General features: G+C 43.5%; 1 protein-coding gene and 1 long non-coding RNA gene across 6 annotated transcripts in view; one reads left to right on the top strand and one right to left on the bottom strand.

Moving 5' to 3' along the window:
* Positions 1-26,377, bottom strand: part of MARCHF4 (membrane associated ring-CH-type finger 4) — a 237,221-nt gene that overhangs the window by 124,254 nt on the left and 86,590 nt on the right. The window lies entirely within an intron of this gene.
* Positions 12,860-16,408, top strand: LOC128334302 (uncharacterized). Its single transcript, XR_008311247.1, has 3 exons — positions 12,860-12,991; positions 14,135-14,212; positions 15,991-16,408. It is a non-coding gene; the product is annotated as an uncharacterized LOC128334302 (long non-coding RNA).

The following is a 26,377-nucleotide window of genomic DNA, read 5'->3' as shown; positions in this document are numbered from 1 at the left end:
TCAGAACTGTACAATGGTGTGCGAGTGTAATTCACACATGCAGCATGCACCATTACAACACACACCTGTGCCTCTTCCTTGTTTGTGTACACATACTTTGTTGCCTAGAGTAACATTCCATGGCATTTAGAATCCTGCCCAGAGTGGGAGAAAATCTTCAGAACTGAGAATTTGACAGCACTATTTGCCGAAGAGTACTATATTCATTGGTGAAGACTCTGTGGAGTGTACAGGAAACATCTGTGGCTGGGAAAGGAGAAAAGGGTGCTGTTGATCAGAGCCCTGGTTCTAGAGGATAACCTTCCTAATTTCTAATTTTTACCAGTCACTTTTTACATCATCTAACATAAAACAATTTTTGCATTACTTTATTTTATTTTTTTAACTGCACAAATGTTCTTTTGGAAGATTTAACATGTTAAGTGCACAAATGTTCTTTTGTAACTGCACATTTTATGTCCAGTTGCACATTTTTAAAAGTCTTACTATATATGCAGCTTTGAGTTTTTGGTGAACACAAGGTGGGATAGAAATAAAGTACAGCAACATGTATAAGAAGAGAAAAGGCACTTGGAACCCACATCAGTGTTCTCTCTGATTTTTTTCATCTGTGTGCGGAATGAATTTTGTTCTGGGTGGCAGTATCAAGGCAGTGTGTGTGCACCTGCATTCAGAATGGGACCCTCCTGATTCAGCCTGAGCAGGATCTAAAATTAACTGAGCGGACATTTAAAAAAGTGTGAGTGCGCACACCTTAGAGGGAAAACTGACTCCCATGTGTGCTCCAGCAAAGTGTTCTGTTGAACATAGGGATAAGAATAAGTGTTTGCAAATGAATGCCGCGGCATAGAGGTGGTTGCTGGAGAACTCTCCCATTTCCTGATTAGAAGCTGGAGAAGGACAAAGGGAAGGGGCTGTAGCTCAGTAGTACAGTTGCAGACACAGGAAGTGTGAGCAAGAGGTGTGTATATTCTGCACACTAATCAAGGCTCTCAAGCAAGTGTATGAAATGTGCAGGGAGGGATACCTATTTGTCATTCATGTGTCATGTGGATGGAACACCAGTGTGCCCATGGTGAACATGATTGTCACATAAAGCGTGGAACCATTCTTATCAGAACGCTTACAAATATGATCACAGTACTGAAGTGAAATTTCACTAGAATTGCAAAGTTGATAGAAAGTTGTGAGAGGAGTTGACAATCAGAAAGAAATAAAAAAGGAGGGAGGATTGGGGGAAATGACCTCTCCCTGCTTTTCTTCCGCCTCTTCCCCTTTGAAGCCTGGTGTTTATATGCAGCATGCCGCTGCCTCCATGTCTTTCATCTGCAGAAAGTAGCTCTACAGTAATGAATGATAGACAGCACTGTAAAGATTCCTGCTGTGGCTGTCAGTTAGGAACGGTGGGAGGATGCTGAACAGAAAATCGTATTGAATGAGAAAGATCCTTCAGCACAGAGCCTGCCTCACTGTCTGTCTATACATATCTGCACATATTCTCTCTCCCTCCCACCCACACTCACTACTTAAAGCAGGGGCTATCAAAGTTGGTCTTGGGCCATTGGTGCTGGGGATGATGGGAGTTGTAGTCCAGCAACAGCTGGGGACCCAAGTTTGAGAACCTCTGCCTTAAGGGAACTGCATGAGATGACTCCTGATAGGTCAGGAATGGCTTTGGATTTATTTATTTATTAGCCTACTTTCCAGTAGGCTTATGATATCACCCGGCATTCAGTGTCTGTGTGTCCGTCTGTGTGTGTGTCCCCCACTATCTGCAATGCCTCGACCAATATGAACCAAATTGGGTAGAGTTGTAGGGATACATAAGGACATCTCAACATTGTATGTTGTGATGATGTCATCCACCTGATTCAAGATGGAGGACTCATGAACGTTTCAGGCACAAGAGAGCTAACTTGTGGAGCGCCTAACTGATTTGAACCAAATTTGGTGCAGTTGTAGTGAGTGACACACAGGGACACTTCAACAGCATGGTTTATGATGATGTAATCTATCCAAATTCAAGATGGCAGATGTGTGAACATTTGAGGCACAATTGGGCTAACTTGTGAACCGCCTAACCAATTTGAACCAAATTTGCTATAAGTATAGGCTGTACATAGGGATGCTCAAGGGCATAGTTTGTAATGATGTTTCTACCTGATTCAAGATGGCAGACACATGAATGTTTGAGGTGGAAGTGGGAACCTATTTTGTCCAAATTTGGTACAATTGTAGGGACACATATGGTCACTTCAAACACAGAGTTTGTGATGATGTCATCCACCCCAATTCAAGATGGTGGATGCATGAATGTTTAGGCTAACTTGTGAACTGCCTAACCAATTTGTACTAAATTTAATCCAGTTGTAGGGATAGTGAAAGGAAAGTAGGCAGATTAGTTCTTACTGGAACAACTTGTTTTTGGTATTGCACTACTTGCTTCCATGCACAAGTCTGTGGGGAGGATGAATTTCACTTGGACAGCACTTAGCACATTTCATGTATCTTGTCCATGGCTGAAACACACACTAAAAATAATGACAAGCGGTGAGAGAGTTCCGTATTACTATCTTGATAGAATGGGACAGAACTGGATTGTTTAATATTCACTGAAAAACAGTGGATTTGATGCTGCAGAGGCATGAAGCTACAGTTACCAATCCCCCTTTCTCACACCCTCCACAAGTGTACACCAGTCTATACAAATATGAAATTCTTTTATATTTTGAAATAAATATGTGAAATAATGGGCCTTTGGTTAAGTTAGGGTGCGTCTGTACCTGGACATGCACACAACCAGTGTTTTATTTGTTTAAAGCATGGGACCTTCTGTAGTGGAGAGGACAGCATAGAAGTGATTGAAATACATTGATCTCAGCAGCAGCCATTCATATCACTGAAGGGTATTGTGGGAAGGGTTGTTTTATGATGTATTTTCTTTCTCTCTGGGAAACTGAGTGCTAGTCATGACAGGCTATGGGATTAGGTGCAGAAGGCACCCCCCCCCCCAATAATTTAATCCCAAAGAAAATTAGTCATAACTCATTGTTCCATTGAGTTTAATGGGGCTTAAGTGCAAACCTTTTTTTCCTGGATTGCCGGGGATCAAGTGATGAAAGGAGCCAGTTGTATCATGTATCCCAGACTGGCCCTATAAAGCTGCTATAGTTGGCCTGGTTCTTAATTCTGAGCAACTCATTGGTCAGATGTAGACCAAGTCATCTACATTTCTGCCTCCTCAGCCACCTGTGGTACCAGCCACTTGCTTCCAGGAGACCAATCCTGGCAATCTTTTGCTAGATCAAGCAGTCCCAACAGTCTTTTTGCTGGTCTGTGAAAAAACATCCCTAGTCTGTCTCAACACTGTTGTGGGATGAACTATCAAAGAACAGACTGTACCAGTTTAAAGATATTTCAAGATCGCTAACACTCCTAATAAGGACAAACACTGTATCCCATCAACAGTATCCTGAAACAGTCAACATTCCCATTGCCCATTTCACATTCTTCTAGCCTGCACATTCTGTGGAGTTTTCCTGTAGTTAGGTTTGGCAGCAAAGTACATAATCCCATGAGTTTTGTTGTGGATGGGATCCACACAACTGTTTAATTAAAAAAAAATTACTGAAGTGTACCTGTATGAACAATTTCATGGAAAATGGCAGTCATGATGTAATCTTGGTATCATGTTTCATGGAAAATGTGTTTTGCAACTATGCAAAACATTGCATCAGAATTGGCTTTTTGTCCATGGTTCATCTGAGGCCTTGAAAGACAAGGCAAAATCAAAAAGCAGACTACTCTGGGGATGAATGCTCAGGAAACTATTCAGCAATCTGAGGTTTAACATCGAAAAAGAAAGAAAAAGACACTATAGAAAATAAAGATTGTAGAAAACATCTTTAAAAGTCCCCCTGGGATTCATTCCCCCAAATACCGTTTTCCAGAGAGACTGGCATTTAAGTATGCAGAACACTTGAGATCTTAAATCAGCTTATGCCAGTAAATATACTGGAAGAAAAAAGAAATTGAGACCTTCCTATTATTATGCTGTGCACATCTGAATCTACCTCCTTATTGGAAATACATCTATATCTGATTTTTGATTGATTTTTCAGCTCATAAAATGGAGTAAAACTCTATTTTAACATTCATGAATTAAGAAGCTGGATCTTTCCTTGAAGTTTTTGCTGCAGTAGTGCCCACTGTTGAAGATGAAAGCAAAGCTTTAAACTGAAGATGGACATGAACTTGCCTCTTTAGCAGTTAAAGCTGCTAGTACAAAAACAAGTACACACGTGTGGTTTTCTCCTGTTTCCTTTATTTGTGGCCTTGGTCTATATTTATTTACCCCTGATCACAAAGCAAAAATTATATATAAACATTGTACAATTTCTGATGGGTGTGGCAGGAAAATGCATGTGAAAAACTAGATACAGAAAATGTTGTTTTTCAGTAGCATTTCACTGGTGAAAATAATGTGAGCAACAGTTCTCAGGCAACCTATTTCTGCTTGATTTCTGCAAACCAGCATCTCCAAAAGCCAGTGTTTGTTGCTGAGAGCAACTGGTCATCTTATTCTCTCTCACAATGATGGGAAACTGCACACAACTCTACCAAATGGCATCATTGCCCTAGTTAAAGAGAGATCCAATGACCTGGTTCTGTTATGTATTGGTCTGGGTGCAACCACTTTTTCCTTTCATTGATCTTTGGATGACAAGCAGCAGCCCTAGGGTCAGCAGAACATATTGTAATTGTCATATTGCCATGAATGCCATGTACGATGTTTGAGAACATCATGATGCTCCTATGCAAGCTATTAGTCTGATCTGTTAACAGACATTATTTTGGTAAACTTCGGCTGTCTCATATTCAAGTCAACTTGCCTTTTCCTGTATCAGAATAACCAGAATCAATAATGAAGCACTTTGGTACATGAGGCCTTCAATAAAGAGAGCAGATTTCTGAAGTAGTATGAGTAAGGGATCATCAGCTGCTCATGCTGCAGACCCATCTTTTATTACCTAATTTAAAACTATACTCTAGTTCAATGGATGTGGTTATTAACTGGCCATGTCTTTGCAACAATCCTCCATTATAGTTATCTACTACAAAGGTTCTCTCATGCCATTGCTATTGACACAACCCCCTCTATGTTCCACAGAGTGAGGCAAAGTTTTATTAGGTTCTGTCTTCACAGCTTTAGTCCTTGATATGAAGTGCTCCAGAAACCAGGTGTGCACTTTGTATGAACTCTACAGCCTTGACATTCAGCATTGCATTGCATTTGCCTTTGTCACATTCAATAAGTTTCCTTTACACTCTTGGGCTACCCTGGAAGGCCATGGTGGCTAATTTAACACTTCCCAAGCACTGTGATGGGCATTGTCACTTCACCTCCCTCGTCAGTAGTAAAATTCTCTTTAGTGTGACTGGTTTGAGAAAGCTGCGGTTTCATAACCAATTGAGTACTATCTTTTTAATTAAAAACTCCTAGGGGTTTGTATTTAATGCTACAGATTAATCTAGTATTTTCATCTTATGAAAAGCTTTAAAAGATCTGCCCCAGTAACATATAGATGTCAACCACTCATTCCATTGCATTTAGTCAAGCAGAGTAGAAAGAAACTTCATATTCATCCTGCTTCCTGCATCCTTATAATCTATAGCTGCTGCTATGGCGGGCTCTATAGTAAAGTAAAGGTAAAGTGTGCTGTCAAGTCGGTGTTGACTCCTGGCGACCACAGAGCCCTGTGGTTGTCTTTGGTAGAATACAGGAGGGGTTTACCATTGCCTCCTCCCGGGCAGTGTGAGATGATGCCTTTCAGCACCTTCCTATATCGCTGCCTCCTGATATAGGTGTTTCCCATAGTCTGGGAAACATATCAGCGGGGATTTGAACTGGCAACCTCTGGCTTGCTAATCAAGTCATTTCTCTGCTGCACCATTAGGTGGCTAGGCTTTATAGTACTCAGTGGATAATTTTGGAAATGAGAAGTGAGTCATATCCTTTGGGTCATATCCTTTAACCCAGAAGCCTTAATCCATAATACTAGATCTGCTCATTTTAGGTTTAGGGGATAAAGTTTCTGGATCAGGGGATGTGGCTTAAGCAAGTGATGTTTGGACATGCTCAGAGGTGTGACCAAACCACTTTATTATTCAGACTAAGTCCTGACATGAAAGAGTTTTTAGGGATGGCTCAAGTTAAGACCTGCCAGTATTCACAAGTTGGCAAGGACATTCTTTGGTCCTGAAGAAGCACTGCCAACACAGTCTGGCCCATTTTGCTCCCTGCTTTGTGTGATGCATTACACACATGTATCTCCTATCCTTCCTCCAAGGAATTCAGGGCACCATTATTAATGGATAGGGCTACTCGCATCCTCACAGCAATGTGAAGTAGGTTAAGCTGACAGAGTGCCTAGTCCAAGGTCTCAATGAGCTTCATGTCCCAGGCAGGGCTTCAATCCTAAGCATACTTATTAGGGAGTATACCCCATTGAACATAATGGGACTTTGTTCTGAGTAAACATGTTAAGGATTGTACTGCAGTCTCACCCTAACTGTAACACAACAGTGGCTCTAAGTATCGCCCTATTCAGGTATTACGTTGTGCATGCATGTGATGCCTTGGTGTGAATGACTGTATGTGTGTTGATTTAAAAGTGAAACTGTGTACAATACAGACCTCAAATGTAGGGTACAAATAAGAAGTGTACTGCTGTATGTTCAGGCAGATATAATTTGAATTATAGTTTGAATAAATGTACATGCATACAGATCTGTACACATAGTATGTGCATTGAAAATTATGTGAGAACTAAAAAGCCCCATGTTATCTTTTGTGCCTTCTAGAGGTGCATCAGCAGAAATTCTTCAGGGGCATCTCTAGGAAGTGATTGGGTAAGCTTCATCTGTTGAATTTCTGTCTGGATGCATCCCTCCCCAGCCCAGTGTCCAGATGAAAGGCCAAGGCAAAGTGTGGGTGCATGGAGCCTCATTTCTAAATCCAGCATCATATATGAGTCTTTACAGCTGGTATGGTGTGGAAGTTAAGTTGGGCACCTTAACTTGCCATTTCATGCTTTTTAGAGCATGAGTGAAAATGTAAAGCATCTTAACTCGCCTCAAAAACCTTCAGTTTAAGGCTATCTGAATGTAAATATAGATGATTGCCATAGTTTGTTTTATTTGTAATGGCTGGCATGTTCCACAGCATAGTGCAGGCAGTTCTGAGGGCTCCCAAGGAAGCATTGGCAGTCTTAAGAACATAAGAATAGCCCTACTGGATCAGGCCCTAGGCCCATCCAGTCCAGCATCCTGCTTCACACAGTGGCCCACCAGATGCCTCTGGGGAGGCCACAGGCAAGAGGTATGTGCATGCCCTCTCTCCTGCTGTTGCTCCCCTGAAACTGGTATTGAGAGGCATCGTGCCCCTGAGGCTGGAGATGGCCCACAGCCACCAGACTAGTAGCCATTGATAGACCTGTCCACCATGAATTTGTCTAAGCCTCTTTTAAAGCCATCCAAGCAGGTAGCCATCACCACATCCCATGGCAAAGAATTCCATAGATTAATTATGCGCTGTGTTGAAAAAGTACTTCCTCTTGTTGGTCTTAAATTTCCTGACCTTCAGTTTCATGGGGTGACCCCTGGTTCTAGAGTTGTGAGAGAGGGAGAAAAATTTCTCTCTGTCTGCCCTCTCCGCTCCATGCATAATTTTATACACCTTGATCATGTCTTCCCTTAGTCGCCTCTTTTCCAAGATAAAGAGCCCCAGATGCTGTAGCCTAGCCTCATAAGGAATGTGTTCCAGGCCCCTGATCATTTTGGTTGCCTTCTTCTGCACCGTTTCCAGTTCTACAATATCCTCCTTAAGATACGGAGACCAAAGCTGTATGCAGTACTCCAGATGTGGCTGCACCACAGATTTGTATAAAGGCATTATAATATTAGCATTTTTATTTTGAATCTCCTTCCTAATGAGCACATCTGAACTTTGGAAGCACTGCACATTGGGAATAATGTAAATATTGCTCCTGAAGTGTGGGCGTATTACTTTAAGTAATTATGCTCTTGTGAAAGGCTGTCAGCAGTTCCTTAGGAGCCTGTAGCAGCATGGATGGCTCAGAACTGCCTGTGCTGCAACATGGCCACTGAAATTTGTGTGCCACCTCTCTTCTTGGAAGTATTCAAGGTAGTGTACAACAACAAGGTTATGAACCAGAAGCCATTAAATACATTTTTCAACTCATAGCCCTCACATGAGTAGGGTTTAGAGAGCCATATAGAAGCCCTATTCAGACATTATGTTGTACAAGTGTACAGATGCTTGCATACCCGTACATGTTTTTGTGTGAATGACTGTACCTGAGTTCATTTTAAAAGCAAACTGGGTACAGGCCCTCAAATGCATGCTACAGATAGGAAGTATACTGCTGTACCTGTGTTCAAAATAATGTGTGCATTACTTCCTGTGTATAGGTACAGATATGTACCTGTGCACACTGTATACTCATTATACATGTTGAACATAAGTGTGAATGGAGCTAGAGAGAGTTAGGAAATGCTAGATGGAACAGTCTAAAGTCCTATTCAGGCATTATGTTGTACAAACGTACAGACGTCTGCACATGTTTTTATATGAATGACTATACCTCAGTTGATTTAAAAAGTGAACCTGGGTCCAGGCCCCCTGAAATGCAGAATACAAATAGGAAGTGTACTGACGAATGTGCATTGAACATAACATATGAATAACCGTACCTATGTACAGGTCTGTAACTGTGTATATGGTATACTCATCATACAAGTGTTGAACATAACATATGACTAGGGCTTAAGTCTGATTTGTCTCCAGCAGGCGGGGACAGTTTGGTTTTGTCCAGTTTTGCCTATCATGAAATTCTGTAGACCAGAGACAATTTCCTGGAGATGGATCGAACAACACAGTGGGCTTGACATAACATTGGCCTACAACGAGCAGGGTACAAAAGCCAAGTATCATAACCGTCATTGTCACCACATAGCCTCTTATTCTGAGCATCTGCTAGTCTTGATCTTGACCCCAATAAAAGAAGAGAAGGCTAGCCTTATGAATGCTTAATGAAGAGGCAAATGCTCAGTGGGTCAGGCACAAAACAGGAACTACGTTGCCACCACTCCACCCCCCCCCCAGGCCTTAGCTTGAGGCCTGATTGCTTGATCCATCTCTTTCTGATCCTTGCCAAGTGGACTTTCATCAGCCTGGCAATTAGGGGGATAATAATTTAAAGAGCTGAACGAACACACAAATCTGCTAAGCCTTTCACAGGGCCCGCTTCCCATAATCTCCCTCAGAAGCTTTAAATCGCAAAAAAATGGAGCCATGCTCCCACTGCTCCACCAACTGCTCATTAAAAGTAAAACTTTAACCTCATTCAGTCTGCCTCGCAGGCTTTCTGGAGACCAGCATAGGACCAAAAGTCAGCGCTCTTGCTTACAAGAGGAGGAGGAAAGCTGAAAGAACAAAGCCTGGTCCGTTTGCAAATCTTACAGGACACAACACAGCAAAGGGTACAAGGTTACTGGAAAGCCCCCCCCCCAAAAAAAAGAGGGGGGGAGGGGAGAGAGAGATTAAAACCAAAATAAGCCCAATTGTCATGAATAAATCAAAGGACAAAAATCATAAGCTTTTATTTTTTTTACTCTCGTTGCCTTTCAGTAACCTGATACCCTGAAATTCGGCAACTGAAGATCCTTCTCTCCATCCCTGCTGAGTGTCTAGGCTACTGATGAAGGCTCTCATTATTGTGCAGGGTGGTGGGGGAGAAAGAGAGAGACTATATAGGCAGTTTCAACTTAAGGAAACTAAACAGAAATTAAAGGAGAGGGGTCTGGTAGGAATACCAAAGTAATTTGGGGTAGGTTATGCCATTTGGCAGGAAGGTTGCCAACTTTTTAACCAGCCTTTCTGGTTGTGCCTGTCACAGATAATAGCAGATGCAGTGCTTCTCTCCATGCAGTAAAGAGCTCCGCTTGCCAGATTTCTGCACATCTGGTGACTCTTAAAGGCACAGGAGCAAGCCTCTCTCTCTCTCTCTCTCTCTCTCTCTCTCTCTCTCTCTCTCTCTCTCTTCTTTTGCCTGAGTGATCTGTTAGCAGTCCTGTTCAGCAAGGTCCCACCCCTTTCTCAAATCCTATACCTCTGTCTCTCTATGCCTCTGGCAACATGTAAAAAGTGTGTTTTTGACTGCTGTTGGTATTTAGGCAAGGAGGGAGTATAGTATACTCTAAGCCCTGGAACTGTATACTCTAAGCTCCTTGTTGTCATCCCACTTCTTCTTCATTAACTACAGGGTTTTCTTTTCTTTTTTAAAATTACAAATTTGTACCACTCATCTAGATACCTTGTTCATTCTATTTGGCTATTTATTTCTTGCAAAAGCTAAATTTAGCTAATTCATAATCTCATTGGAAGATTTTTCCTTTTTTATTACAAAAGTAGATCAAAGTTATTGGGGTGTGTGTGTGTGTATGAGTGTAATTGCATGAATTCAACATGTATTAAGGAAACTAATTTTAAAAATCAGGCTGGAACTTTAGGAAGAAGAATTATTTGTATAAGGGAGACGCAAAAACATTCAAAGCAAAAATAAATGAAATGGGAGAAGTTTCTGATCTCAATGCTGACTGAGTTAGAACATAAGAACATAAGAAAAGCCCTGCTGAATCAGGCCCAAGGCCTATCTGGTCCAGCATCCTGTTTCACACAGTGGCTCACCAGATGCCTCTAGGAAGTCTACAGGCAAGAGGTATGTGCATGCCCTCTCTCCTGCTATTACTCCCCTGCAACTGGTATTTAGAGGCATCGCCTCGGAGGCTGGAAGTGGCCTGTAGCCATCAATAGACCTGTCCTCCAGGAATTTATCTAAATCCCTTTTAAAGCCATCCAGTCTGTTGGCTGTCACTACATCTTGTGGCAGAGAATTCCATAGGTTGATTATGCATTGTGTGAAAAAGTACGTCCTAAATTTCTTGGCAATAAGTTTCATGGGATGACCACTGGTTCTAGTGTTATGCGAGAAAAAAATTATCTCTTACTTTCTCCACACCATGCATGACTTTATAGACCTCTATCATGTCTCCCCTCAGTTTCCCCCCCCCCCAAACTAAAAGGCCCCAGGTGTTGTAGCCTTGCTTCATAGGGAAAATGCTCTAGAGATCCTTGATCATCTTGGTTGCTCTCCTTTGCACCTTTTCCAGTTCTACAATATCCTTCTTAAGATATGGTGACCAGAACTGTACGCAGTACTCCAAATGTGGCCACACCATAATTTTGTATAAGGACATTATAATATTAGCAGTTTTATTTCAAATCCGTTCCTAATGATTCCTAGCATGAAATTAGCCTTTTTCACAGCTGCTGCACGCTGAGTTGGCACTTTCAATGAACTCTCCACCACAACCCCAAGATGCCTCTCCTGGTCAGTCACTGACAGTTCAGACCACATCAGCATATATGTGAAGTTGGGTTTTTTTGCCCCAGTGTGCATCATTTTACACTTGCTTACATTGGACTGCATTTGCCATTTTGTTGCCAACTCCCCCAGTTTGGAGAGATCCCTTTGGAGCTCCTTGCAATCTTTTTTTGATTTCACTATCCTAAAAGTTTGATATCATCTGCAAATTTGGCCACCTTGCTGCTTACCCCAATTTCTAGATCATTTATGAATGCTCTAGTTTAAAAGCACTGGTCCCAGTACAGATCCTTGGGGGAACCCACTTATCCCCACCCCCCCCCTTTAGAGAACTGTCAATTTATTCCTACCCTGAGTTGCCTGTCCTTCAACCAGTTAGCAATCCACACATGTACTTGTCCCCTTATCCCATGACTGCTAAGTTTTCTCAAGAGTCTTTGATGAGGACCTTTGTCGAAAGCTTTTTGGAAGTCCAGGTATACTATGTCAGCTGGATCAACATTATCCACACACCTGTTAACATTCTCAAAGAACTCCAAAAGAGTATTGAGGCAAGATTTATCTCTGCAGAAGCCATGCTGGTTCTCTTTCAGCACAGCCTGTTCTTCTGTATGCTTAACAATTTTATCCTTGAGAATGCTTTCCATCAATTTGCCGGCAACAGCCATTAGCTTAACCAGCCTGTAGTTTCCTGGATCCACCCTTGGGTCCCTTTTTGAAAATCGGTGTTACACTGGCTACTTTCCAGTCCTCTGGTACAAAGATTGATTGTAGGGATAAGTTATTTTGCAAGGAGGTCAGCAATTTCACATTTGAGTTCTTTGAGGATTCTTTGGTGGATGCCATCTGGCCCTGGTGATGTGTTAATTTTTAATTTTTCCAGACAGTTTTCAAACCTTTTTCATCCAATCTTGGAGGAGGGGTGGTGGAAATTATTTCGGTCTGTCAACCACCTTCTCCACCTAATTTTGCAACCTAGACAAGTTACACAAACTGGTTCTGAGCATTTCTGCTCACAGCCATTCGTTTGTTTGTTTTATTGAATGCATAGATTGCTTTTCTACATTTGTACCCAAAATTGTGTACTAAACACTTAAAAAGAGTTTAGATATGTATCACTGGGCTAGATATGTATCACAACTAGAATAGTGTGAGCCAGGCGCGTAACAATGATAGGGCAAGGGGAGACAGTTGTCTGGGGGCCCCACTGCCTGGAGGGGCCCCCCAGAGGCACCTCACGTGACTCCCCATTGCCCCCTGCCCAGCCCCAAGGCCCCTCAGCCACTTGCCCTCTTCGCCGTCTCTCCTGCTTGTTCTGCTGGCCGGCAATCGAGCAGACAGGCTGCAAAGAGCTCCTTTTCTCCCGCCTCTCAGCTGATCGGCGGGTGGGCGGGGCTTCCAAGGAGGTCTGGTGTAGGCCTCTGTGAAGCCTGAACTCCAGTAGGGCCCAAGCCAGCCAGGAAGGAGGAGGCAGCCAGAGAGGCCTCCACTGTTCTCTGCAGCAGAAGACCCCCTGCTGCCAGGTAGAGTGTGAACTCCTTTTTGTGGTTACCTTCCCCCCCCCCACCCGGATATATAGGGATCTGCTTGCCATAGGGCTTTGATATGGGGGGGAGGGACTGAGAAGTCTCTATTTATTTATTTTTAAACAGCTTGGAAAATTTGCTGGCTTAAAAAAAACTATCTAAAAAGTCCTATAAGTGGCTTGTTTCATGGCAGAAAATTACAAAAACTTCTGGAAGAAACAGTATTATATTTATTTTATTCATTCATTCATATATTTATAAATGCACTTATGTTCAAGTTGTTTTGCAACCCAGAAGGTCTGAGTGAGAATTGTGAAGCATGTGTGGTGCTTTTATTTTATTTTTCTTGTGTGTGAACTGCTCCCCAATAACTTGCAGGGACTTCAGGGTAAATCTGGCCAACATGTGAATGCAGCACCTCCATTCCAGAGGAGATGTGTGTTAAAGGGCTTTAAAAGCCTCCCGTGAAAAATCTCCTGGAATCAAACTTGACTGAATTTGTTCAGAATTCTGAGAAAACAAACATAGGCTCACCCTGCATGGTTGAAAGTCTCCTTGGCTAATCTGCAGTGAGGGGGCCATTTTAATCATTCATCTTTCTAGTGTGTTCTAGGCATTAAAAGTAAAACAAATGTATAGTACTCAATGTATATCACTATATATTGTGACGTGTGTGTGTGTGTATTCAGTGAAATGTATTTCCAGGCAGCATACTTATTTTGGAATATCAGACTTAAATCCTTGGGGGCCTGGGGTGTGCGGAGGCCCTGGACTTTGAGTGGGGGGGCCCCATTTTAAAATCTTGTCTCTGGGCCCACTCCAACCTTGCTACGCCCCTGGTGTGAGCACCTGAGAACTCCTAGGACAACCTTGCAAATAAGGCAAGGCCTACAACTTTGATTAGGTCACCTTTCTATGCATGCCTATGTTATCATCTATGGCCTGAAGAAAGAAACAGAACCAGCTTGGGTAAATTTCCCCTGCCCAATCACCACAGGCCATTGGGTGAGTTGCTGTGTTAGGAAGTTGTCCAGGCTTCCCACTATTTGCTTACCCAGCAATCTGAGCACAATGGGGATGTTCCACTCCGTCTTTTTATTACATTGTAATGTTTTCCTGAAACACGCCTTTCTCATTCAGGAAGGTGCCTTCTAGAAGCTATAATCCCAGCAGGAGAGCTTCTCCATTTAATCAAAGCAGCTTAATGGGCTAAAGAAGGTAATCAGTGTCAAGCCATTATTATTAATTAATTTGATATGTGCTGTAATAGCTTTATTCACAATCCGTAATGTAGATAAGGAGAGTGATGGTACTATTGAACTGTATCAAGGACAGTGGGACTTGCACAGGGGAGATTCGCAAAACAGCCGAGATGGATCCACATCATCCTGTATTTTCAGTTCAACTGAGAGCAACGATATGAGCATCTGCACTATGGCAAAGGCCCCCAGTGACCAGGCCTTCGTCCTGCTTCCAAATAAGGTGCAGAGGCTGCAGAAATGAGGAAGCGGCTCCCAAGATAGGGTTAAAAAAAAGCTCAACATAATAGTGCAAGTGTAAGTTTTATTCCCTGTAAAGCTGAAAGACACCATCATTTTTTAAACATGAGCCTTGTTGTGTGAGAGCTGCCTTTTTGTGAGCTGTTCACATGTTGCCATCTCCCCAAGATTTCCGGGTACTGGATTTTAATCCATGGCACCTGGTGAGCCCATTAGCTTGCCTGGAGGGGGTGGAGGGAGCAACGACAAACATTGATTCCACTTTCATTTCCTACCAGAGAATCTATACTCAGAACACCTCAGAAACAACAAAACCCAGTGCCCCATGGGCTTGTGGGTTTGGGAGTGGTTGGCACCCTATGTGCATTACAGCACCACTTGCTCTAGGCCACCCTGGTGCCCCCCAAGTGAAGTTATGAGGCTGCTGAAATCCCCATTATTCCCTATGGGGGAAAGCTTCAGAAATTCTTTCAAAATCACCCCTTTTATTTGAAATCTGGATGGTAGGAGGCACCCATTGGGGCACTACCACCTGACCCACTCTTCTGCCCCCGAAACCCCTTTCTGCTCCAAATCTGCCCCAAAGACATGCCAACTTCAAAAATTCTTTTAAAATCACCCCTTTGCCCAATTCCTTTGAAATCTGGGTGGTAGCTTCCTTGTACCCATTGGGAACTAAACCCCACCACAGCCTGCTCTTGGCCACCCTGGTGCCCCCCATGTGGAGCTTTAAGGCTGCTGAAATCCCCATTATTTCCTATGGGAAAAAGCTTAAAGATGTGCCAACTTCAAAAAAATCTTTTAATATCACCCCTTTGCCCAATTTCTTTGAAATTTGGGTAGTAGCTCCCATCCATTGGGCACTACCACCCACCCCACTCTTTTGCCTCCAAGGCCCTTTTTTGACCCGATTTGATTCAGATTCAAGTGCAAATCAAATCTGGGGAGATTGGGGGGGGAGATTAGGACCCACAACAAATCAGGGGTGATTTGATTCAGGTACAAATTGAAACCAAAAAAATGATTTGTGCACATCCCTAATATTTATGCAAATATGTATTAGCAGAAACATTTCAACACACAATTTAACATATTCCCATCCAACATAGTTCTTCCCCCCTCCCCCCTCTGTCTCTAAAGCAGAGGTCATGCCCAGCCTACCTGTTTTAATGCAAATCACTGCCTATCTGAGTATTATAACGTTTAAGGTTTTTGGCTTTATAGTGCATATCTACTTAGAAGTAAATACCATTGGTTTTCAAACAGATTTTCTCCCAAGTAACTGTGTATAGAATTGCTACCTGTATTTTTTGTTCGATTGCGGCTATTAATATGTCATACTTAGTGTAGTCTTCATTTATTTTCTATAGATATTTTGGTTTTTTGATGCTTTTAACAAAAAAATTTCGCTTTTAAGCCACCATGAATTTTCCTTGCCCCCTGCTTTTATGTTTTATGTTTTATTTATTTGTTTTATTTTTACATTTTTATTCCAAGCCCAGACCCTCCAACATTTCACAAATCAAAACAGGGATGCACTTGCAACCGCCAACTCTCCTAACAAGGATGATTGCCCAAGCCCCCCGACCTGCTGTTGCACATTGCTGAAGACTGGATTCCATCCCCTATTTGGGGTGAATTGCATAGTGCCGTACTGTTGTGTACTCACTGACATGCAGGTACACTAGAAATACCAATGCATCCACCCACCTACTTGGAGATTTAATTAGTAGAGATCTGGAAGGAAGCTGAATCCTGAGGAATGACAACTCTAGCAATGCACATGGAAAAGAACAAGGTGTATGTCTCTCAGAGGCTAAAACAGGGACAAAACAAGAAGCAAAGATTCCAGGAAACAAGAACTTTTGCTGGTAGATAGGGACAGTTGGAGCATATGCTTCCAGTCTGACATCAGAATGGAGCCAAGTGAGTACTCTTATTATCAATTATTATCTCTAGCATTCATCAACGCATGGTGAGGGTATTCACACGGGCAGCAGCCTAACCCAAGCTAGTGGGCAGCCCAGCCTGGGTTAGGCTGCATGTGTGAAGCACCAGGAGTGAGCGAGAGGAGGAAATCCTCTTGATCCCAGCATCTCCCTCTGCTGCACCACTGCTTGTGTGGTCATGCAGTGCGGCGGAGGGAAAGATGGCAATTGCTCGTCTGAAGTGGAAGGCAGGTGAGCTTCTGCCTTCCCCGCAGCCTGCCTGCCCTTTTCAGCGAGGTCATGTGAAAGACCTCTATGTATTTATACATCTAGTATTTGTTTAGGAATTTGTACCCCACCTATTTTCCAAGGAGCTCAAGGTGGCTGCGTATGTAACCAACAAATTACAATTACTGTCATTCTATACAGAGTATCTCAGTGTTGAGATCTCACCAGAAAATCCCTTTATCACAGACCAGTCTTTCATTATCACAGACCAGTCTTTCATTAGTGTTGGATCTGGTGTTCCTTATACTTCCTCCCAGCTCCCCGCCCCATTTTCCTTGCTAGTAAAAAGCATTCATAGAGACTGCTCTCATAATAGTCTGACTTTCACAGGCTTATATGTTGTCTCAACTTCTTTCCCGTTTCCATCAGCTTTCATGAGGAGCCTACAATAAGTAAAAGTGTGTGATGGAGGTTAACTTGTTCCCTCTCTCAAATGAGACAGTTGAAGCTTCGTACAGTTGTTGTGACACTGCTGATACATGGTGTCAAGATAAAAAGACACACAAAAAACAATTTAAATCAATGGGCAGCTTCACACATAATGGCAGCAAATAAGTAGGAGAAAACTGCCAGTTCTCTGACGTTCTCTGCCCAGTTTCAAATGTTGGTTTACAACTGCCATGGTGACGTCGGGTGATAGAGGGAACCCAACATTCTTCACCCGACATTGGCAGGTTCAGATGACATGGAAGAGGCAGCAGTACAGGGGTGCATGCTTTCCAGAAACCAGTTGGGAAGTGCACGAACCGTTGCTTGACTGGTTCAGCAGAGGAGGGTTTGTGAGGTGTTACCTTTTAAGGAGCAGAGAGGGTGCTCATCCCCCCACCCCTTGTTCCCCCGCTGGTGCTGTCTCCAAAACTGCTGGCATGGCGTGGCAACATACCTCCTTGCCACCCCAGAGTCAGACTGGAAGTGACTGGTGTGTGTGCGCAACAGCCCCGGTGGGGGAAATGTGTGTGTGTGTGTGGGGGGGGGTGAGTACCTTCCCTGCTCCTTAAAGGGAACCCTGCCGCCACTGAACTGCTCCAAACCTTCAAACCATTTCTGGAAAGGACCGCTGAACTGGTTCATGCACATCCCTAGAAACTGGTGGTTTTCTCCTATTTACTTGTTGCCATTATATGTGAAGCTGAATAACTAAGGGCAAGAGAGAGAGCTGTCAATTAATACATTGGGTCATGTCCAGAGCATTGTGATAGCATGAAGCTACTGGGGGCCTTAAGATCAGCCTCCAAGGTTCTGCTCTCTGGCCCTTGTTAACAAAAATTCAGTTGGCAGCTACCAGAGTTGGGGCCTTCTCAGTGGTGGCGCTACATTGGTGGAGCTCCCTCCCGAGAGAGATCAGGCTGGCCTTCCTTCCTTTCCATTTTAGATGGAGGGTAAGGACTTCTCTTATTCAGAAAGCTTTTCTACAGCTGTGAACTAATTCTGTGCATAGACTGCTGTGGTTTGTTGTAATCGTTTTGGCCTTTCTGAAGCTTTTGCAAGCATGTTGTTTTTGGATTAAAAGTGGGGTGTAAACCCCTCCTGTATTCTCCCAAAGAAAACCACATGGCTCTGTGGTCACCAGGAGTCAACACCAACTCAATGGCACAACTTTACCTTTATAAATGGAAATACATTGAATCAAAGCATGTTGCAATCTGTGTATCCCAACATAATATACAAATCTTAAATACACAACTTTCTAATTACTATGTGATACCATCCATAAGTGCAGACTACGTTTTAATCACAATTCCTTGTCTCATTTCTTTTATATCCTATCAATTCATTTGTTGCCAGTTCAGCAACCTACACAACCCACATATAAACTCCTGGAGTATTAATAGCCTTCTATGCCTGCAATACCATTGTCTTCGTACACATTGAGGCTCACACAATGAAGGCCCTCTGGCAGCTATTACACTTCATAGTCTAGTAACCTTTTGCAGGGGGTTTGAAGTAGCAGGAAACAGTGGTGTCCCACTGGTCTGGCATAGGATGGTCCTACAGGTGCAAGCTGGCCTTGTTCTATAAAGCCAGGATGTCTCCAGGTGTACACACACACACACACACACACACACACACACACACCAGAAACAATAACCCTGATTCAGCAATAAAATATCTTAGTCATATAATGCTATTTAATTTCTATGTTTTTACACAGCAGATTCTAATTTTCAGCCAAGTCTGTCCAGGGATCAAACTTGTTTATTTATTTATTACATTTCAATACTGCCCCATCAAAGGCTCTGGGCGGTGTACAACAAATAAAAAGCAAAGCTACTGCTACTTAAAACAAGCTACTTAAAACAATGTTTAAACAATTCAGAATCATTTACAACCAATTAAAATACTTAAAAATTATTTTAAAAACCTTGGAAGGCCAGGCCAAACAAGTAAGACTTTAGGGCTCTATTGAAAGCCAACAACGTGTCCAAACTACGGATATATGTTGAGAGTGCACTCCCCAGACCAGGAACAGATACAGAGAAGGCCCAGTTCTGAGTTGCCACAAGATGTGCCGGTGGCAACTGGAAATGGGCCTCTCCGGTTGACCTCAGTATATGATGGGGATCATACAAAACAAGGCATTCTCTAAGGTAACCTGGATCTACGCTATTCAGGGCTTTAAAGGTAATAACCAACACTTTGTATTTTGCCCAGAAACTTATTGGCAGCCAGTGCAACTGCTTTCGAACAGGCATAATATGGTCACTCTGGGTTACCCCAATTTGGCTGCTGCATTTTGGACTAACAGAAGTTTCCAAACTAAGTACAAATGCAGCCCCATGTAGAGCACATTGCAGTAGTCAAGCCTGGAGGTTACCAGCTGATGCACCACTGTTTTGAGATCATTCTCTTCAAAGAATGGACGCAACTGTTGAATCAGCTGAAGTTGATGGAAAGTGCTCTTGGCACTGAGATGCCAGAGAGAGGGTTGGATCCAAGAGCACTCCCAGGCTGTGTACCTGTTCCTTCTGGGGGAGTGTAACCCCATCCAGCACAGGAAGATCTAGCTCATCCCTCAAATTCCGATCTCCCACAATGAGCACCTCCATTTTGCTTGGATTCAGCTTCAATTTGTTGTCCCTCATCCAGCCCATTACTGCCTGTAGGCAGGCATTTAGGGAGTGAATGCCATTTTCTGAAGATGGTGATTATGATGATGATAAGGAGAAATAGATTTGGGTGTCAGCATACTGATAATACCCTGCAGCAAATCTCCTGATGACCTCACCCAGTGGTTTCATGTAGATGTTATAAAGCATGGGTGACCAAATGGAGCCATGAGGGACTCATATAATAGCTCCCATTTCAAAGAGCAACTGTCACCATGCTCCACCATCTGGAATCTGCCTGAGAGATAGGAGCGGAACCACTGCAAAGCAGTGCCTTCTATCCCCAACTCTCCCAGGTGATCCATAAGGATACCATGGTCGATGGTATCGAATGCTGCCGAGAGATCCAAAAGAATCAACAGAGTCACACTCCCTCTGTTGATTCCCTGGTAAATGCTATCCATCAGGTCGAACAAGGCTGTCCCAAACCCATAGCCCGCTCTAAAGCCAGTTTGAAATGGGTCTAGATAACTGGTTTCCTCCAAAACTGCCTGGAGCTGGTTAGCCACCACTCTCTCAATCACCAGGGAGATTGGAGACTGGCCTCTAACTATCTACCACTGAGGGATCCAGGGAAGGCTTCTGCAGAAGTGGTCTAATCATTGTCTCCTTCAAACGAGGAAGCATCCTACCCTCCCTCAGTGATGAGTTAATGATCAATTTCCTTGCTAGATAGAAGCAGCCAAGCTGGACAGAGATCCAGAGGACAAGTGGTAGGCCGCACTGCCCCAAGCAGCTTTTCCATGCTCTCAGGCATCACAGATTGAAACTGATCCAATCTAATACTGCAAGAGAGATTGCTGGATACCACCTTAACAGACTCCGCAGAAACAGTGGAGTCTAAGTCTGTCCGTATACAAGAGATTTTGTCCGCAAATAACCCATTAAAAGCCTTACAGAAGAACATAGTCTCCGGTGACTGGTTTGAACTGGAAGGAGCCTGAATCGAACTCCTCACAACCCGGGACAACTCTGCTGAACGTGAACCTGCAGAAGCAATGAGCACAGACCAGAATTGTTTTTTTGCCGAATGCACCGCCTCCACATAAACCTTCAAATGGGCTCTATGCTGTGTCCTGTCACATTTGAGCCGGGTTCTCCTCCACTTGTGTTCCAGTCTGCTTCAGACCCCACAACTCCTCTGTACACCAAGGGGCCACTTTTAAAGCGGGTCGGAAGGAAGTGATCGTGTCTACTGCCCTGGTGAGTTCCCTATTCCAGGTTCCCACCAGGGCATCGACAGAGTCATTGACAGCACCAACACTGAAACCCTCCAAGGCTTTTTGAAATCCTACTGGATCCAACAGCCTTCTCAGGCAGACCATCTTAATATCTCCACCACCCCTGCAGGACTGAAAACTTGTAATTTGTTTTCCACGTCGGAGCTCTGCCTTGGAAAACGTGGAATTACAGCAGAGACCTGAGTGCCTTTAAGCATTCTCTTGTTACTGAAAAGGCTCAGGGAGTACAGCCTTAGCTATGGACGCACAGGGACAAGAGCAACTAGCTGGGACCCTGAACTTATCAATTGAGTGAGAGAGACTTATTATTTCTCTAAAAGGACATGGTTCCTGATATGATATATGAGTATTTCAGGCAGATCGGCTCTTGAACAAATAAAATGAATAACTCAGAAAATTCATTTTCTCTTTAATACATGCCTTATCTTATTGATTTCCCAGCCTATGCACCTGCTCCTCTTGTCTACAGTAGAAGTATTCAGGGACCAGCATTGAAGACATGTATGACACATGGAGGCTGTTCTCATGTGCAGCCAAGACCAGGCTAAGAAAGCCAGCCTAGCCCCGTCTTGGCTGCGTGTGAGAACTGCCGGGATTGTGCCCAATCCAGGCCGTTCTTTGGTGACAAACCCTTCTGCAGAACCAGCCTCTTAAATGAAGTTAAGGGAACAAGCACTCCCTTAGCCCCATTTTCCTGATCATTTGCAGTGCTGGCTGCTTTCAGCCAACTCTGCAGCACTGACAGGTGCCTGCCCGTTGCTGGGGGTATTACCACAAAGCACCGCTCACTCACACGGTGCATTCTGGGAGTTCTATGGGCCGGGATGACAAGTCCCAACCTCTGTGCTGCCAGGGGAAGCAGCAGAGTGTCTGGGCATGCGGGATCACATGCCCTGACCCTCTCAGAATCGGCAGCTGGATCATCTGCAGGGAAGGTGAACTTCTGCTGTCTTCCCTGCCACCCGCCCAGAAGCCCTCTCACGTCATCGTTCAAAAGGGCTCAGGGTCTCTGAGAGGTCAGAGCTGCACCTGATTCTGGCCACACTTCTCAAATCTGCCATTGATAACTTATTGCTCAAAAGAACTAGCACCAAAGTTGGCAGGTCTGTTGACAGAATTATGAGCAAACCCTTACTCCTGCCCTTTGCTTTGCTTCTTCGGAAGAATAGTTGGCACTGGCAGCACCTTGGGTTTCTGACCCAACAACATTTGTCAAGCTCTCCAATCTTGTTCCAGAAAGAATCTGCTTACTGATGTCAACCCTCTCTATATCAGTTGAGCAAACAAGGCATGTGGGAAGCTAATAAACAAAATGCTGTGTTTTTTTTAAAAAAAGTCAAGAGATCCATGTAGAACAGTACAGTTCACTGTGAGGAATTAATCATACAGCTTGTTTACAGACAATTTATCCTGAGGTAACAACTAAACCCCTTAGCTTCAATCTCCAATTTGTTTATACAATCAATGAGTTAATTAGTGGGAAGCTGAAATCAATGAGAGAGCCCCTGATTAATTAGGGGCCTTTTCACCTCTTTTTTGTTTTAGGGTAAGAGACAGTGGCAACAATCCAGCATAAGAGTTCGGCATTCTTAAGCCCACTAATATCAAATTTTATGATGCTTTCCTTTCCTAAGGCAAATGGGTTATTTGTTCCAATAACAAACTGAATCAAACAACTTCAGCTTTATTAAGTTAACCAAAACCTCCTGACTCACTCCCCCATCAAGCTCCCTTTCAGAAGTTTAAAATCAGAAGTTTAAATTTCAGAAGTTTAAAATCACATCCCTTGACTTGGGGGTGGGGGTAGAACAACACCATTTGAAGTCCACTCTGTCCACCCAGTCTGAATTTACTCTGTGCCCATATATGCCTTCAGTTTTCTATGTTATCCCTATTTGACTTATTCAAAGATATTCACACTAGGGATGTTCACAAATCATGATTTGAAGGGTGATTCATAACGCATCTCCTGCACCATTAAAATGGAGGAGAGCAGGGTGCATACCTGCTCTCCTGCCACTAGCTGCCGCTTCCTTAATTGGAGGCCCGCCTCCCAACTATGTTGGCTTGCTGATGGTGCTCTACCCCAGCTGCCCCTGTGTGATGCCAGCACGCACTTGGGCAGCCATTTGCATGGTCAGCAACCATGCAGACCACACAAATGGCCACCGTGCATGCACAGCATCATGCAGGGGCAGCTGGGGGAGAGCATCATCAGCATGCCAAGATAGCTGGGAGGAGCGCTGCCAATTCAGGAAGTGGCAGTGAGCCACTTTTAAAGGTGCAGAGGCTGTGTTAAAAATTGCCCCTTGAATTGTGATTTGTGCACATCCCTAATTCACATGTTGTTATACCTCAGTAAGGTAAAGTAGCTTCCATTTACCCCTAGTTGTTCTCAGTTTCACTGTGTCATGAAGTCTCCCATACCCATCAAGGCAGGAAAGGCTCAAAGATAGGTATGAGTTCAAAGATAGGGCTGAGCTATCATCCCCCCCCAAACTTCTATAAGCCATGTAACACCTCTACCTTTTAGCAGTCTCCCAAGGAGTCATGCAAATGAGGGTGAAAGTGTTTGCCCATTGTACTCACCCTCAGAATGAATGTTGAGAATGGGGAGGGAATACATCCCTGTAACCAAGACAACTGGGTCATCATTACTTGACTTGCCATACTGCAGTAAAACAAGAACTATAGACCCAGATGTCTTGGCAATGGGATGCATTTCCGTCCCACCCACCCCACTACTCATTCTAAGGGCAAACAACTAGTTTTATTTGTCCCTAAGGTGCAGCGGGGAAATGCTTGACTAACAAGCAGAAGGTTGCCGGTTCAAATCCCCACTGGTATGTTTCCCAGACTGAGAAACAAACATATATCAGGCAGCATAGCGATAGAGAAAGATGTTGAAAGGCATCATCTCATACTGCGTGGGAGATGGCAATGGTAAACCCTTCCTGTATTCTACCAAAGACAACCACAGGGCTCTGTGGGCACCAGGAGACAACACTGACTTGACGGCACCAACCTGACATCACATCTGACTGATTGCATGGCACCAAAACATCATCACAATTATGTAATCTCTGTGGCTAGGATTACAGTGAAGAGAAAAGAATCTTTAAATAATAATGGCAAGGCCAGGGGCGTAGCTAGGGAAGGGTGTGTGTCTGTGTTTGCCCCTCCCCCTGGCGGCCCCTCGGAGTGAGAGAAATAATGAAGAAAATAGGGAGGGGTGGATCTGGGGGGCCCAGGTTCTTTGAACCCATCATCCGTTCAATTATAGCTACATCCCTGGACAAGGCTGCAGCAGATGAGTGCTGCGGACAGGCACCAATAAATAAATAAATAACCAGTGAAAGAGCAAAAGAGGTGCTCTCGAAAGCCTAAACATTTCTCTGGATGAAAATGTAATGTGCTGAGAAACCACCATGTTATTATGTTTGGCCAACGTGTTCTGTAGCGTAACGTGGGCAGTTCTGAGCTGCCTGTGCTGCTGTGGGTTCCTAAGGCGTGCATATGTACGCACACTCACAAGTTGTTGTTTTTTAGTGTCTGCTCAATTAATTTTAGATCCGGTTGAATCAAGAAGGCCCCATTCTGAATGCAAATGCACACACACTGCCTTGATCCTGTCATCCAGAACAAAACTCATTCCACACACAGATGGGGAAAAAATTAGAGAGAACACTGGCTTGCAATTTTGTACAAGAGCACAAATACTTAAAGCAGCTGTACATACATCTTGGCAGCACTATGTCATACTTCCGATGTGTGGGCGTGCTACTTTAATTATTTGTGTTCTTGTACGAAAGCGCAAGACCGCCGGGCATCTGTAGAAGCCCACAGCAAGGCAGGTGGATCAGAACTTCTCCTATTACACTGTAGAACATGTTGTCCACTGTGTTTCTTTTCAAGCTTTGGTGCAGTGGGGAAATGCTTGACTAACAAGCAGTAGGTTGCTGGTTTGAATCCCTGCTGGTACTATATCGGTACCGATATAGGAAGATGCTGAAAGGCATCGTCCCACACTGCACGGGATGGGAGGAGGCAGTGGTAAACCCCTCCTGTATTCTACCAAAGACAACCACAGGGCTCTGTGGGCACCAGGAGTCGACACCGACTTGATGGCACACTTTACCTTTACCTTTACTTTCAAGGAAGTAAGCAATCCTTTCCATGCTGAAAGGCACATCCCTGCTGTGCATTGTAGAAGATACTGGAGTCTGTTCTAGAATGTTTATAGACCACTGGCCAGCCCTGTTTGGTCTCATCATTGTTTTGCATGAAAGCAGTGTATTTGCCACATTGGGGCATGAAATTTGCATGAAAGCAAAGCATTTGCCACATTGGGGAAATGCAAACATACACTTAACTTTAGAAGGGAAATCTTCTGAACTTCAGCTTTAGAAGGGGAAATCAGTAGGCAAGCTGTCTTTTGAAGAGTGAATTGTCTGCCATTACTGATTTCCTGATCAGGGATGGGAACCCCTGAGATGTGTCCAAGGAACCGTGGGGTTTAATAGAGCATACTGAAAACTGCAGTCCTATAATAACCGCTTCCATCCATCCAATAATTTTTCATTGAAATAAGCCATGAAATAATTTCTTCAAAACACCCCTGGAGACAGTAATGAGAGAAGGAATCTTTGGAGATATTGAGATGTGTAGGCTTTTAAACTAGTTCATAAATGGTTTAGAGTTAGGGTGAGCAATGAGGTGACCAAGTTTGCTGATGACATCAAATTATTCAGGGTGATAAAAACCAAAAAGGATTGTGAAGAGCTCCAAAAGGATCTCTCCTGCTTAAGTGAATGGACTTTAAAATGCTAAGTGTGGTTCAGTATAAGTGTAAAATGATGCATATTGGGGCAAAAAGTTCAAACTACACATATACACGGATGGGTTCTGATCTGGCAGTGACCAACCTGGAAAAGGAACTTGGGGTTGTGGTGAACAGCTTACTGAAAATTTCAACCTAGTGTGCAGGAGAAGGCTAATTCCATGCTAGGGATCATTAAGAAGGGACTGAAAATAAAACTTCTAATACATAAATTGATGGTGTGACTGCACTTGAAATATTGTGTACAGTTCTAATTGCTGCACCTTAAAAAGGATATTGTAGCGCCAGAAAATGTGAAACCAAATTGATTAGGGGCCTGGAGTGACTCTCCTATGAGGAAAGACTACAATGTTTGGGACATTTTAGTTTAGAAAGAAGGCAGGTAATGACAGACTTGTATAAAATGATGCACAGTATGGATCCAGTGGATAGAATGGATAGAACTGTCCCCCTCCCCCGGCCTCATAATATTAGCATCCG

The sequence above is a fragment of the Hemicordylus capensis genome, chromosome 1 (assembly GCF_027244095.1).
Source record: "Hemicordylus capensis ecotype Gifberg chromosome 1, rHemCap1.1.pri, whole genome shotgun sequence".
In the NCBI taxonomy this organism is placed as follows: domain Eukaryota; kingdom Metazoa; phylum Chordata; class Lepidosauria; order Squamata; family Cordylidae; genus Hemicordylus; species Hemicordylus capensis.
The sequence above is the reverse complement of the archived record's forward strand: the minus strand, read 5'-3'. Positions and strand labels throughout refer to the sequence as shown.